Source organism: Rattus norvegicus, chromosome 7 (genome assembly GCF_036323735.1).
Source record: "Rattus norvegicus strain BN/NHsdMcwi chromosome 7, GRCr8, whole genome shotgun sequence".
Taxonomy (NCBI): Eukaryota; Metazoa; Chordata; class Mammalia; order Rodentia; family Muridae; genus Rattus; species Rattus norvegicus.
The window spans coordinates 94875167-94890750 of NC_086025.1; the positions used below are offsets into that span (position 1 = coordinate 94875167).

Consider the following 15584-nt stretch of genomic DNA (forward strand, 5'->3'; position numbering starts at 1 on the left):
AGCACCTCGCTCTGCTTGTTTGATTCTCTTTGATACTAAAGACAGCTGCAGTCTTCACGTATGTTTTCAATTTCAAACCAGCTACTGACTTTAAAGCAAAACTCCATAACAAGATTCTATCAGCTCAGTGTCCCCAGAGTATCTCAAAGGGTTTCCCTGTTGAGCTGCACTACAACTTTACAACTCCAGTCAGTCTGGTGTGTTTTCTGCCAGAGCATCAGAGTTGGCCAGAACTCCTGTGATACCAGGGGATTCAGGGAAGTGCAAATGTAAGGAAGCAAGGACAGGAACATACAGATAACCTTTGCTGGACTCCTGATACTTCACAGGAAATGCAGTCATCTTCACCAACTTGTCATAATCTGTGGAGTGAAGATGGAGATAACATCTTGTTTTGTTTTGCTTTGTTTTATTTTTGTGGGTTTTAAAACAAGGTCAACCTCTGGTGTCCTGGAACACTACGTATCCCAAGGTGGCTTTGAATTCTGGGTAATGAACTGGCCTCGGCCTCTCAAGTGCTCATATCACAAGGGTCAGCTACTTAGACCCTCCTAACAAAATGTCTTTGGGTTCCAGGTGTCAACGGGTCTTAAGAAGCAAGCAATGGGGGGAGGATGGGGAGGGGAACACCCATAAAGAAGGGGAGGGGGAGGAATTACGGGGGTGTTTGCCCAGAAACCAGGAAAGGGAATAACTCGAAATGTATATAAGAAATACTCAAGTTAATAAAAAAAAAAGAAGAAGAAGAAGCAAGTTTCAGGAAGTCAGCTTATGGATACCAAACAATGTTTGAAGAAAAAATGCAGTCATTTGAGATTTAAGTCAATTTGAGATTATTCTCTTTTTCATTTTCTCTGTGAAGGTTTGTAGCTTCAGCTTTCTTACCTGCCACATTGTGTTCTTTTACGGAAATGACTTGTCCCATGACATGGAAAAACAATGTTAATCATACAGAGGATGCTGTCTGTACCTGGCTGGAAAATTATTACATGAAAAGATCTGTAGGTGTCCCTACGTCTGTTGTCTCAAGATGTTCAGCTCTTGGGGGTTCAATATTTCCCACCATAAAATCCCCACTGAAAACAGAAACTAGAAAACTGAACTAAAAAGAAAAATATCTATTTGAATTTTTCTTCTGGTGAACTGATTTTTTTTCAGCTATTTTAGGACGTTTTCTTGGTAGCTGAAGCGTAGCAAACAGATTTTGTGTTTCTTTCCCATAGAGACCAAATGTCTTCGAACAACCCGTGAAATGGTGCATGTTACAGGGCATGTACTGCAAAACATTAAAACCACCTCAGGGAATAACAGTTGCTGGGATGGGAGAGGCAGGTGTAGCATCTCCGTTGGAGATAGAGTTCTCATGGGTTATCAGGCGGCCTAAGAAGCCCATGAAGGAGAGAGGAGCCCCCTTCTCCATGGCTTGTAAGGTCTAGAAGTGAGTTTGGAAAAAACACAGGTAACCGTGAAGTGCAGGGCTGATTTTATGAGAACCACGCACGGTCTTTCAGGTAGTGAGGAACTGAGCAAGGTTCTTCATGCATAAACTATCAGATTACAGAATAGGGAGCTGGAATGAAAGTCAGGAGGAAATCTGAGATAGCCCTGGCTAGGAAACTATGGTTCCAATGGATTATGCACCCTCCCCGCATTCAAAAGGTATTTCTAGTGGTAAACTTCAGATCACCGCCTATGGAAATGAGTATTTTTTTCCATTGTCTCACATGTCCCCTCCACTCATGTGTAAAGGACATGTCATGTGTACTTTGGCCAAGCCCCCCAGAAGCTATGGAAATCACAGGGATTCCCCAGCTACACAGCCACCTTCAAAGAGCCTACAACAAAGCTGCAGCAGATCATTACCCCCGTGACTTCACTTTGGGACTTCCTAATTCAGAGAAATGCTCACAAAAACGACTCACTTTGCATAGCTGAACCCAGAGCAGAACACTGCACCCATTTTCATCTGTGGCCAGATATTTTTAAATACCCCCCTTTTGACCCGAAACAAAAATGAAACATAGCTAGAAAGAAAATAAATGATAAAGATAACATTTTAAAAATATGATTCTGCAATTAGAAAAATCATCATCAGTATTTTGCCATTACAGCCAGATCAGCAGATTTTCTTTGTCTCTAATAAGCCAGACGACAAATGTCTTAGTCTCTGAGATCTGTTGTCTCCCATGATATTTTTCAATCCTGTTCTTCCAGCATGAAAGGCTCCATAACTGGTACGTGAAAGAGGGAGAGACTGTCCTGAGTCTACAGAAGCAGATGACAAAAGTGAAGCTGGCTTGTGAGCCACTATTCCGTTAACTGATAGAAAGAATTAAAATTATTTTCTATATGTATAATATGAGATGTGCAATAGTACACTATGCCTCTTTTACCTTTCAAGTTATACATATCTGTTCTTTACCAGTTTATTCCTGGCTCCCATATGGGAAAATGTTCTTTTCTCCATCCAAACAAGGACACTGAATTGCCTCCACTTTGATCTACAGGGTTAATTTGATAAGGATGGGGATGTTTTAGGGTTTGGGAAGCTGAGCACAGGATGCTCAAGGCTCTGTGCCCTCTTATCCTTCACTTACTCAGGACAAATGACTCTTCTCACCATTCCCAGTTCAGGCCCAGCTCCAAGCAGAAGGCTGAAGTGGAACCCATTATCTTTCCCACTGCCTGTTTCCACTTCCTGTGCTCCTCTCATCTGGATGGAATGTGAATCCTCTGATTTCCTGTTTCTCTGCTCTCAGAAAGTCCTAATGTCAGTTTCAGCTTAACCCTCATTTTGCTTTTTTTCCCCCCTCACTTTTATTTCAAACCTTTGACTGATAACATTTTATTAGGTAAACATGAATTGTAATGAGCTCTGCTTACTTAAGACTTCTCATCCTGGGCTCTCTTTCAAATTACCTGGTCAGAGGCAAGCAGTTAACAAGAATATATAACAAAGACAGGAACCTTGTGTGTGATAGGGACCAATGGAGACTATGGTGCAGACAAGCAAATGCACAGATTTCCAACAACTTATTAGCCAAAGAAGTGTAGTAACAGGTCTGTAGAAATTACTTAGTATCTTTCCATTGCAATTCTGCATTTAGTTAACTTATTTCTTCATCCCAGTGTGTTATTTTTATTTTCCAAGATATAGGATCAGACAGAATAGGTACAACTTATAGCCATGTACCTGATTAAGTATAAGACCTAGGAAAGTCATTGTCGTCTATAAACCTCAATCTCCTCTGTAAAATGGAACTAATCATGGGAAATTGGACTGAGATCTGAGAAATAGGACTCTGAATGCTGATTATATAGGCCACTTCCCTTTCTCTTCCCCTGTCACTGCCACAGACTTAGCTCTAACTGAAACTATTTTATTGCAAGTCTATTGGTGCTAACTCCTGCTGACAGATACCCCAGGACTTCACAGCATGTCTTTCAAAATCTTCACTGCTTCCTCCCTCTGCCAACTGTGAGGGTCATTCCCCTCCTGTGTCTTCTAATCTGGTTGCCAATACAGGCATCCCATCACTTCTAGTTCTTACCAAGGTCTTCAGATTTTTCTCAGTTGTCCTTTTCTCTCCTATATTTCTAATCATGAGGGTCCCAGAATCCTCTCTGCAACCTTGCCTCTCTACCAATACCATTCTAACACTGTCCTGTGAACACACATTTCCCTGTCATTCCTTGGGGTTCATCAGTTCTCAGAACAATTTACATCTCAGGAATCTCACCAACGCCTGGTGGACAGTGCATACAGCTAATGAGATGGCATCACCATGGGAGGTGGAGTCTAGTAGAAAACACTAGATCATAGAGGCAGTCCTTAATGTGGACATTGTGCTCTCATTCCTTCCAATATATATATATTTCACTTCTCAGTAAAAAAAAAAAAAACAAAAAACAAAAACAAAAGAGCAGCTTTCCTTCAAGTCACACTGAGACCACCATGATGTACTGTTCCACTCCAAGCAGGCAGGCCAAAAGACCATGAACAGAACCATCTAAGATTGTGAGCTAAAATATATGATTCCTTTTGGCAAAACAGTTTTCTTTGATATATTTCACACTAAAGAAAGTTGACTGGCTTACCTCCTTGGTAAATGCTTAGTGGGTTGGCTTACTTGAATTAGGAGCTGTCTTAGACACTTGAGAACAACCTGGAGCAAACAAAACCTGACATTCTTCTCAAACAACTTTAATATCACCATGAATGAAGAATATTCTCTCCTATTTTCTGAAAGAACTGAGGTCACAAGTCACTAAAATTGACTTTTAAATCATAACTAATAATAACCACCAATCCAGATACCCTATTCACATATTCAATACCTGTTCGGTAAGGAAGCCTTGGTCAGGACAGTGACCACCTCTAAATCTCAGTTTCCTTTCCAGTAGAAGAGAGAAGAAAGCCACACTTAGTTTTGAGGGACAGCTAAATTAAGTGAGGTAAAGTATATGTTAGTACCAAGACCATAGTACTTAATTAGGTATGGAAAAAAGATCTTCTTGTTCCATAATTCTCCCAAGAATCTAGTGTGATAGCAACAGTGGCCTTCTTCTTTAATTCCAGTGTCTACTTTCCTTCCAGTTAAAATAGTTCCTTATGTCAAGAGTGGCATACCTATTGGATTACCTCCAAGAATTCTGACATTTCTGTGTCCAATCTTCTGCAATAATGAGGGACTGGGAGATGACACTTAAAGATGTTAACAGCACCTGTGTGAGACGTTTTTTTCATTGACCAATATTTATGTAAACTGGTCACATATCAAGCATTATATCAAAGAAGGGATATGTTAAGGATCAAGTCCCTGCCTTCATGGAATTGGGGTCCTACTGAAGGGAAAAAGTTAAGCAAGTGCTACATGAATGAATGTAAAGGTAGTAGAGGGACGTGGTGGAGAAAGAGCAGGCTGAGAAGGGACGGTAAGGGATCAGATCCGTCCTTTAGAGGACAAACTGTGTGGTCATAGGCAAGGTTATTACTTGTGAGAGACAATGAAAAAATGATGACTTGTTGACATTTTGGTCTGAGACAGAGTTGATAGCCTAGACTGTCCTAGACCACAACATCTATTGCTTCCAACTCTCTGCTGCTGGCATTAAGGTATATGCCACAACGAAATATCTGGTCATTTGTTCACTATATTTCATTATGTATTCTTTGAAAATTTTCATATCTGTAGATAATGTGCTCTTATATTGTTTGAGAATTTAATGCCTGAATATCTCGTGCTTCGATGAGAGCCACTCCCTACCCCTCCCAATACCTTCCCATCACTTACCTCTATCTCCTTGTACTGTTTTTAAAAAGCACTGAGTCTGCTTAGTGACTCCTTTGAGACAAACATACAGGATCAAACTTCTGAGTTGACCATAACAGAGAGCTCAGCAAATCAAGATTTCTTTCAGTAGTGAGGCCTTGGGATTCAACAGAAGTCTTTTGTTCTGGAGGCCAGTTCTGATCTTGAACAAGTTATTTAACATTTCTCTGCCTCAGTTTTCAGGTAGAAAGGAACTCAGAAATGCTTGTTAAGGAGTGTTTGGTTTGTTTGTTTGTTTGTTTGTTCGTTTGTTCACACACATGAAAATACTTTGAATCAAGAGATTGTGATCTAGGCCACACGGGGCCCTGAAAATCTGTTTGCTCAAGTTCTAAGAACCTTCTGGAATTTAATAAAGACAGCATTCTATGTATGTGTGTTTAGGGCTGTATTCCTCTTCTGACAAAAGACCCTGTAGCATTTATTGTTAAGAAGTTCATCACTGTACACAAGGGTTAAGAGCCATTGGCTTGAAATGGGGTTAGGAACATAAATTATTTATAGAGAAGCAATAATATTAACGTATATATTACAAGTCTCTTACTATTTGTGACTTGCCCATAATTCACCTCATTTGAGCTCAAGCTAAGCAGCTACACTAGTCAGAGCACAGCCCAGTGTAGTAACTAACACTGTATTCCTGGCCCTTACTATTAGAGGGCATTGATGTTTACCACCTTGACTTCAACTGCACAAGGCAAGGGCAAGGAGCACAGTATGACCTTAAACTATTCAACTCCACTTAATTACCCATTGTAGTAGAAGCACATAAATACAGGATGTCCCTTTGCTCCCCCATTCTGCTTTGCATCATTATCAGAAAGACAAATGTAATTCATGTCCAATTACTCACTCACCGCAAGGTCAGAATATTTATTTTTATCGTACTGGTGATTTTTAGGATTAGGGATATCAGTATTTATTCATGGCTAACCCAAACCAAACATCCTGTTGATATCTATGAATTGCTATATAGTTATTGTCACAGGTATGCTGAGTCACAGAGCAAATAAGAAGTTTATGAGTTGACAGGGAAAAGGCTGCAAGAGGGAAAGATAAGGTCCCCTGGGTAATCACTGGTGTCTTGCGAAATAGAGGCATTGTTTACATTGTTCATCTATTGAGGACTGGGTGCTCGAGAAACTGAAACTAGCCCAAATAGTGAGGATTAAACAAAATTCACATCATTACTTTTAAAATGTGATGCTGGGACATTTTGATTTAATTTATGAACTGCTCATTTTAGCAATCAGTTTTTTTTTCCTCTGCCTCGTAGAGAAGAGCTTTGTCTAGTTCTCAGATGTAGACAGAAGTAAGAGAGGTAGAAAACTAAAGGAAACTCTTCTGGGTAGAGTTCATTTGCTCAGAGATCTGGAGTAGAATTAACTGACGTCCTACCGGGACCTTGGCAGTCAGTTCCTGAGATGAGAGTGACAGTCTTAAAAAGGAGAAGCCAAGCCCTCAACTGTATCAATGTGTATGGTTCATTTCTTTCCTTATTCACATTCAGCCAAGCAAATACACTTTATCTTCCGTCATTGTCATCAAGACAGAACTAATTGCCTGAAGATTTCACTAATTCTGGGTCTTTACAGATGGCCTTGTTATAAGTTGTGCCTGAGATTCAAATCATTTCCTTTCTCTAGATACCTGTTATAACAGTTAACAGGTGTGTGAGTGTGTATGTGTGTGTGTCTGTCTGTGTGTCTGTGTGTCTGTGTCTGTGTGTCTGTGTGTGGCTGTGTGTTTCTTAAGATGTGTCCTTATTCCTCCTCATATTTTTGTACATACTAGTAGTCTGGAGAACAGGCTTCTAATTGTGGTTCCTAGGGAGAAGGTAGCTATTATAATTGGAAAAATACTTTTCCTCTGTGCTTCTGATTTTGCACTTATAAAAAGAGGACATAAAACAACTGGTGTCTGTGGTTCTATCCTATCCATGATTCTATATTTAATTAGTACTCTATTTAGCTTCTATAGGGTATGCTGTCATAACTAATGTCCAAGACAGCTCCCCTGCCAATATGATAAGCCTAAATTAGGGGTAATGTGAACAAAGTTTTAAGACTCTTTAGTGGAGAGAAGATGAAATTATAATCCTTGATGCAATGTAGTTTCCGAAGGACTAAAGTTGGGGTTTGAATGCATAATATTACATCAGTTTATAGAAATGTGAAGCCTTTATTCTCATGAATCAAACGTCATTGTGGAGCTAGCAAAATAGTTCTGAGGATAATGTACTTGATACACAAGGATGAGGACATGAGATTGGATACCCTGCACCCACAGGAAGCTGGTCATAGAAGCATGCATCTCTAAACTGGCTAAGGGGCTTGGGAGAGATGGAGAGAAGAGGCTTCAAGGGCTTACTGGCCAGCCAGTCTAAGCAAAACAGGTCCAACAAGAGGTCATATCAGAAAAGAAAGTAAAGATTTATAGAGAAGAAACCTCTAATCTTCACAGGCAAGCACATGCGTATATATGTATCTTCATAAAAGACACCACACACACACACACACACACAGAGAGAGAGAGAGAGAGACAGACAGAGAGACAGAGAGACAGAGAGACAGAGAGACGGAGAGACAGAGACAGAGAGAGAGGAAGAGAGAGGGAGAGAGAATTAAATAAAGGCAGTTTAATAAGGTCTGTCATTGAAAGAGAAGTAGACTAGGCTATTCTCTGTTTTGCTATGCTCAACTCAGTTCAGCTCATATTTTTAATCAATTGTTCAATTTGTTGTTCCCTATCTGGAAAAAAGTAAAGAGTAAAGAGATATCCACATACTCACTATGTATACAGATACCAAAGTAGGAAAAGGTTTATGGCTAATAGAGAAAAGGTAAAGGGACTCTTTACCTTAGAAATGATGAGTGTCTTTGATATTTAAACTGTAAGTGACAAAGATAAAATATTTTGTATATGTTTAGGTGAAAGCAATAGTAGTAGTGAGAGTCGGGAAAATTCCTGGATTGGGAATTCTCAACTCTGTGTACGAATGGCCTTTATAGCCAGTACTGTAGAACGTTTGAATGGGCCTTACCAGCTGGTGAGACATGCCCTTGGCAGGATGCTTGTCTACAAGCTGACAAGTGACTCAAGCAGCACAACGTGGTGGGTGTCATCCTGGGACTTGTGTTACCCAGAGGACATCTGGTAATGTCTGCAAGTATTTTTGGTTTTCACAGTTCTCAGAGACCAGAGATCTAAGAACTATTATGACACATAAGACATTTTTTTTCACTAACGAATTACTATTCAGGACAAAATATGTCAAAGTTGAGAAATTCTGAAGACTTTGATAAAAATGTTTAATTCTGCACATATTCAGAGCCATGGGGAGAATTTGAAATTGACCTAGCCGAATAAGAATTGAATAAGCAGTTGTATTTCACATAACAGTTTCAAAGAAAGATACCAGCAATAGGATTTGGCGTTGGTGAAGAAGAAATGAAGGCTAAAAAATTAATGTTAGCTATGAATGAAAATCCCAAAATAAAATAATTTATCTTGTGAGTCAACCTAAATATTTTTAAAAGAGAATAAAATGATTATTGATGACCTGTAGAAATATAAACTTAGAGACATGCAGTACTAAATGATTATGAAAAAGGATACATATATGAATTGGAATTGCCTGAATATATGAGTAGTTAGAAGGTCAGTGCATTTATTCTTGGTTTGCTTTATGTGTTTAATTTTTTTCTTTATTTGCCCAGCAATTTCAATGTATAGGCAGCACTTTAAATTCAGAAGCAGAAAATGAATCTAAGTTGAATTTTTAAAACCTCATGCTCTTAAGGATTGAAGGGCACATGGTAATAAGAACAGTAGTGGAAACTTCTGTTTAGCTGGCAAGCATAAGGGGAGACACACTTCCTCACTCACTCCGAGGCAGAATGTAAATTGTTATGACCCCTTCGGAAGACAATTTGGCAGAACAACCACAGAGCCTTAAAAAATATTCATAGCCTAGGACCCAGTCATTCCAACTCTGAGCAGCTAGCCTAAGGAAACAATAGTAATAATAATAAAAAAATAGGTGCAGAGATGTTCATTTTAACTTGATTTACAATGGTCAAAATTGGGTTATAATGGCTATGAATAGAAATCATTCCAAAGGACTAGAAATGGTTGACTATCATATCAAACCATACTAATTCCATATGATCCAATATGAGGTCACTGAAGATAATATTTACAGTGATCACAATAAGATAAATGAAGCTTCTGATACACAGCGTTATGCAAGGATCTAAATGCATGGACTAATATATGATGGCTACAAAATATAAACTTCTGAAACAATCTACAAGCTTAGGAAGACATGATAAGATTCTTAACAGAATGTAAACATCTTTCACATATAAAACATAAGTCACTTTTCTCCTTTCTTTACATTATGCCATTATGCAATTATATTACATAAAAAACATAACTCTAGTAATCAGACAAAAGCATGGGAAGATGTATCAATTCCAAATCTCAGTCTGATACACTTACCCACTTAGGAAATAGCATCTCATTTAACACAGCAATAGTTTTTGAAGACAGGAATCATCACGACCATTTCTAAAGAAAGGAAAATCTTAGGCCTGATATCCCATCTTTGTTTGCTTAAGATGTCCTCTCTGGCCTTCCCTAATGATGTTTTCTCTGAGTTCCCACTACATTTTTATACACAGTGTATAGCTATTTATGCCACAAAATAGTTGTAAGGAAAATAAGTAGAAAAATAAATGTATAATTTACCCAAATCAAGAAGTAGAGTCAGCCTGGTAAGTCTAACTTCAAAGTCAGTGCCTGCTCCAGATAAATTGTGGACAAGGCCAAAGTCCATCTCTCAGCACTTTGCCCAGTGCAGGTCTTATTGTTGGGGCAGGGTGGTGTCTGGCCAGGGAGTTATACATTTATCCAGCTATAAAGGCATCAATGCCTTCAAAGTACAGAAAAGGGCGTTCTCTGTGAACGGCACTTAACACGGCAGCTGGTAATGATTATGATTCTTGGCTTTTTTTCCCTTTGAAATGTCCTACTTGTTTACTTAACAGGACATTGCTAATCTAGAAGGGGACAGATTAGGAACTCCATTTGTAAAACAGAGAGCGGGCCTTACAAAGAATCTGGGGTATGTATACGTGATAGTGCTTCTATATGGTTCTGTTTAGTTGAGATGATTTAAAAGCAAGTCTTGGATGGCTGGCCATAAAATGGGCCAGATTATAGAGGGGATTTACACAGCTATTACCATGGTCTTAGTGGGTTACAATCCTTTAGTGGTCCCTAGAGATTTACGATTAATGGCTGAATCAGTAGTGCTATTGTTACAAGATATTTAGGTAATGGGAGCCATTCTGTACAGGATTTTTTAGCTCCTATAAGAATATAAAACTGTTTACCAGAACACTGATGACCACAGATTGAAGCTGCTCTCAAAATAGGCTAGACATCATGTTGAATAGGTTATTTTTCCCTTGGCAGCTAGAATGTATACTTTAGTCTAGATAGACTTTCACTCATCCAGGTAACATGAGCAGAATGGGGATTCACTTTTTTCACTTACTCAAAGATGAGGAACTAAAATTGTCAACCTAAAAGAAAACAAAAATTACAGAGAATCTACTATGTAAATGATTCCTTCTACAACCAAAACTTTTATCTATGTACTAGAAAAATAGTTCTACACTGTATTTCTTTCTTTTGGGGTGGGTGATAGATTTATAAAGTAGGGGATTCAGTCTTAAGTCTATACTAAATTTATTCAGTTACTCATCAATTTCCAGGAACTACACAAGGAAAGCATGAAGAAGACGACCTGAGTTCTCTAGTGAGAATGTCCTTCAGGCCTAGGTGTCTGTGCAAATATTTAATAATAAATATACTGGAAACTAAGGTTCCCTTCTAAGGAGGCAGTCAAGATAAGGATTATTTATTAATAAACCAATTTTGAAAACAAAACCATCCAGTCAATAGGATCAGTGCCTTAATGCTTCCTCCATGAAACCTGAAAGATAAAATCTTAGTGCCATCTCATCATAGACAATATTAGGATTTTGTTTATAGGGGTGGTTGTCCTAAATATCCCAAAATGACCACATAGAAAATTAATGAATTCATTTAAAAAAGAGGTCCCTCTTGAGGGTTATTGGGATTTGGAAGCTATTACAGATTGCTGGGATTCTCAGACAGGAAAATGAAACATCTTCTTGTCATGTGCCAAAGAATAAAGGAGATAATTTGAATTCTTGACATCAATCTCTCTTTTAGAACTCCAGTAAAACAGACATGACTACCAGTTGAAATTTCTTTTACTCCCCAGAGAAGTGATTGCTCTTAAAGACCAGAAGGCAATATCAGAAGAAGAGGGTAATAGATTCTGTGGAGCTAAATTACAGGTAGGGCAAGACATGAGACAAAGGTGTTGAGAATTCAAATACTCTAAATGAGCAGCAATCTTTTTTACACCTAAGCTTCTATCTGACCATGGGACTACTTTGAAGGTAATATACATATTTACCCAAAAAGAACTAGCTAAATCCTCATGACTCTACATCTCTGGAACCAAGTAGCATCCTAAAATTTAAATGCCTAAGTCAATCCTTCTCCTCAGTGAAAATTAGCAAACCAAGAGATTAAAATGTAGGGATTGTAATTTGGGTAACATGCAAACATCACAAATCCTGAAAGAGAAACAAAAGTCAAGATATAGATACCTGATGACAACTTCATCATTAATTCATCATAACACATGTGTGAGTCATCAGAGATAGTGTTGGGGTTCACATTTGGTGAAGAATCAGAAAGATGTCTGTGATCCAAGTAGATTACAAGGTAGTAACTATAGGAAGGATATAAATGTTATTTCCAAATCATAGGTACAAGGGCATAAAAGTAAAACATAATAGATATTAAAGGTTCTTTAGTATTTCCAAATGAAAGAACTTTGATTAGGATAGTGTTTGGAACAAAAAATATAATAGCCAAAAAGTTAGTCTATTGTTTCTGCAGACAGTGGGATATTTGGAATTTTTCAAGGACACAAAAATACCACCTGACATATATATGTTGGTGGATGCACACAGCAAATGCATTAGTAACTTCTCTACTATGTATATGAAGAAGTATGAAATTCAAGTATGTGAGCTTGGGCAGTAGGTAGTCATACTTCCAATCTCATATTTGCTTAGTAGGTAGTTGGCTTTTAATATCATTTTTCCCATTTCAGGGACAAGTCAGGTGTTGTGAAAAGCTAGAGTAGAAGCATGTAGAGACTGTGCCTTCTATAGATGTCTTCCTAATATTTATTTTTAGGACAGACATAAAATAGTGAAAAGAGGAAAAGGAAGAAAAGGAAAGAAAAGGAGAACAAAGGAGGAAAGCTAAATCTGCAGATAGATTTGGTTCAAACTTCTTTAACATAGGGAAAGGTCCTTACACTTGACTTTTAAGCCTCCCCTGATACATGAGAGAGGTCAGCACATACCCAGTCATTAATTTAACATTGCCCAGAAAAGAGAAGATAAATAGGAAAGGGGAAAAGCATTCATCATCAAGAACAAATACTAACTGTTGGTTTACCTGTAAGTCTGTATAACATTTTGCTGGGTGAAAAGATTAGAATTTTGGCAAGTATCTAGGGCTCTCCTATGTCTTAGAATATTAATGTAGAAATCCATGAGGTCTTCCAGACTTTATGGTACATGCCTATAGTTCTAGTACTTGGACTGTTGAAGTTAATGCAGAAAGATCACAAGTTTGAGATCAAGTCTTTAAAGTAAGAACTATCTCATAAGGGAAGAATGGGCTCATTTTCACTTGCTTGGGGGTTCTGTCTCTCTGTCTCTGTCTCTGTTTCTGTCTCTGTCTCTCTGTCTCTCTGTCTCTCTGTCTCTCTGTCTCTCTGTCTCTGTCTTTCTGTCTGTCTCTCTCCCTCCCTCCCTCCCTCCCTCCCTTCCTTTCTTCTCTCTCTCTCTCTCTCTCTCTCTCTCTCTCTCTCTCTCTCTCTCTCTCTCTGTCTTTCATATTGGCCCCACCTTAGAAACAAGAACATCAAAGCTTGAAGAGTAACAGTCTGTAACCTGAATGTGGTGCTGCTGGATGTACTCAGCCCACCGAAGGCTAGCCTGTTAATTACCGCATGGTCCTACCTTCTCAGGACTCACATCAGTCACACTCTACCTGGGAAAAGCATGTTCTCTGCTCTTTCTTCACTGACACACCACTTGGTAGCAGCCTTTGGTCACAAATGAAATTGGACATTGACCTTCATTGATGAAGATCTACAGTCCTTACTGAGATTACACAAGAGGAAATGATGAGGCATTTTTTTTCCTGAATGTTGAAACTAGTTTCTTTGTCCATACACACCGGCACCGACAGAAAGAATGCTTTGAAGAAATTCCTCAAAGGTAAAAGGTAAGCTTTCTTCTCTTGAAGTTCTGATGAAGTCCAAAAAGGAAATAGAACCTTGCATAATTCAGGCCCAAGTGACTCTTCCTTCAGTCTTAAGTGCAAATCTAGGACACATAATTTTTCTTTAGTATTAGTTAAATACTTAAGCTTCTGAGTCATTAGCCTGCCTACCAGTCAGTGCATGTTCCACTTCTTCCACCCCGCAGTGGAACTTGTAAGAAATTAGGCGCTCCAAAGATCCCACATTCAAGTAGTGAAAAGAAGCCAACAGGGAAATCAATCATCACAGACAAGGGTAGACAAGTGAGAACTTTAGGAACCACGTATGCTGAGTCAGGGCCTTCCTATAATCTGCCAACCTAGGGAAGAGAGAATTTCATGACTTTAGCTACAACTATAACTAATCTTCTTCCAGGAGCCCAAATTTTACCCTGCTCTGATTCTTTGCATGTGTTGTTACATGGTAGAGAACAGCTGTGTTTAGCCTGTTTCTTGGGAGTGGAGCCAAATTACTCTAGGCATTGATGGAGTCAAATGCAAAGGCAGGTATAGTCTTCTCTAGGTGATTAATGAAGAAAACAGATACTGTCAGAGACGTATGGCCACTGAGAATCAACCACACATTCCTGGAGGCAAGCCAGAACTCTAGCCATAAGGGTATCAGAAGGTGGGAACACTGCAGTCTCTAGAATATCACTGTCTTCAGCATAATCTATTTCTCTACATAGTACTCAGTACCATGCTTAGCTCCAAGCTCATTGAATAACTGTCATGGAAATCTCAGAATAAAAGCTATATCTGCGAGTCACTAGTTCAGATGATTGATTGGTAGATGTTTGATATCATTTTATTTTAGAAATGAAAAAAAAGATGAAAACCAAGACGGCAAATGTGAACAAAGGCAGCAAATGTATAAACAGCTATAGATATACTGGTAACAGAACCTTCATCCCATAGAATAATGGGGAACTTGTTTAGGGGGCTTGCCAAAAATAAGTACAAGCCTAGGTTTCCCCATTATACAATGCATCTGAAACCTCTTTTCATTGACACAATGTAGGCAGCTGCCTTGGCCTTGGCAGTTGTGACCATACTTGTAGACAACTGACACCTTGCTTCTCTCACAGGTGATGAAGAGAGAATGTATGTGCTGGTTAGAAATTAGTCAGATGACATTTCCTTAAGCTTTGTTTTCATTTCTCAGTGAAAATTGGTGCATTTTGTTTTCCTGACATGTCATCTCATTAATATTTGATAGAACAGTTTGTAGATATCTTTGACAATAGAACCATGTAATCAACATTGGAATGTAAATGGCAGGTGTTCACTATGGGACATTAGGAAACTTCCTTACAAGTCTTAGATATTAGCTTTCTCTCATGTAAAATGAGGACCTTTGATCAAGTATGTCCTGGGTCCCCACCATACAAAGGTGTCTGTGTCCTCTTGTATTTTTCTCTGAGTCCATTTCTCACAAGTTTCCTGTGTGCTTAGCCTTGAGGATTCAGTGTTCTAATAACCAACTAAAAACCCAGTGTTCTAGTAACAAAGACACAATGAAACAGTAAAAGCACAAGCCTGTCTTTTTCCTTATCATAATGGAGCCCATGTTTAGTGGAGAACACAGTCATCCATTGGCCAACACATTCCACAGATGTTATCAGCCATTATGGATGTACTGTGAACATCACAGAATAAGAAGTAAAAGAAAAAAAGTACAATAACACAATACAAAAAAAAATAGGGTATAGAGTGTCTTATCTTAGAAGGAGGTTCTGGATGTCTCAAGAGCAAGCTTCTAATCTGAGAAGTAAAGGTTTGAAAAAGTATACAGCCATC

The 15584-nt window shown here is 38.6% G+C and overlaps 1 long non-coding RNA gene across 2 annotated transcripts in view; it reads left to right on the top strand.

Moving 5' to 3' along the window:
* The first annotated feature begins 13639 nt into the window (after positions 1-13639).
* Positions 13640-15584, top strand: part of LOC120093670 (uncharacterized) — a 75483-nt gene continuing 73538 nt past the window's right edge. For both annotated transcript variants that reach the window (XR_005487153.2, XR_005487152.2), the window contains exon 1: positions 13640-13748. This is a non-coding gene — a long non-coding RNA (uncharacterized LOC120093670). The remainder of the gene's footprint in view (positions 13749-15584) is intronic.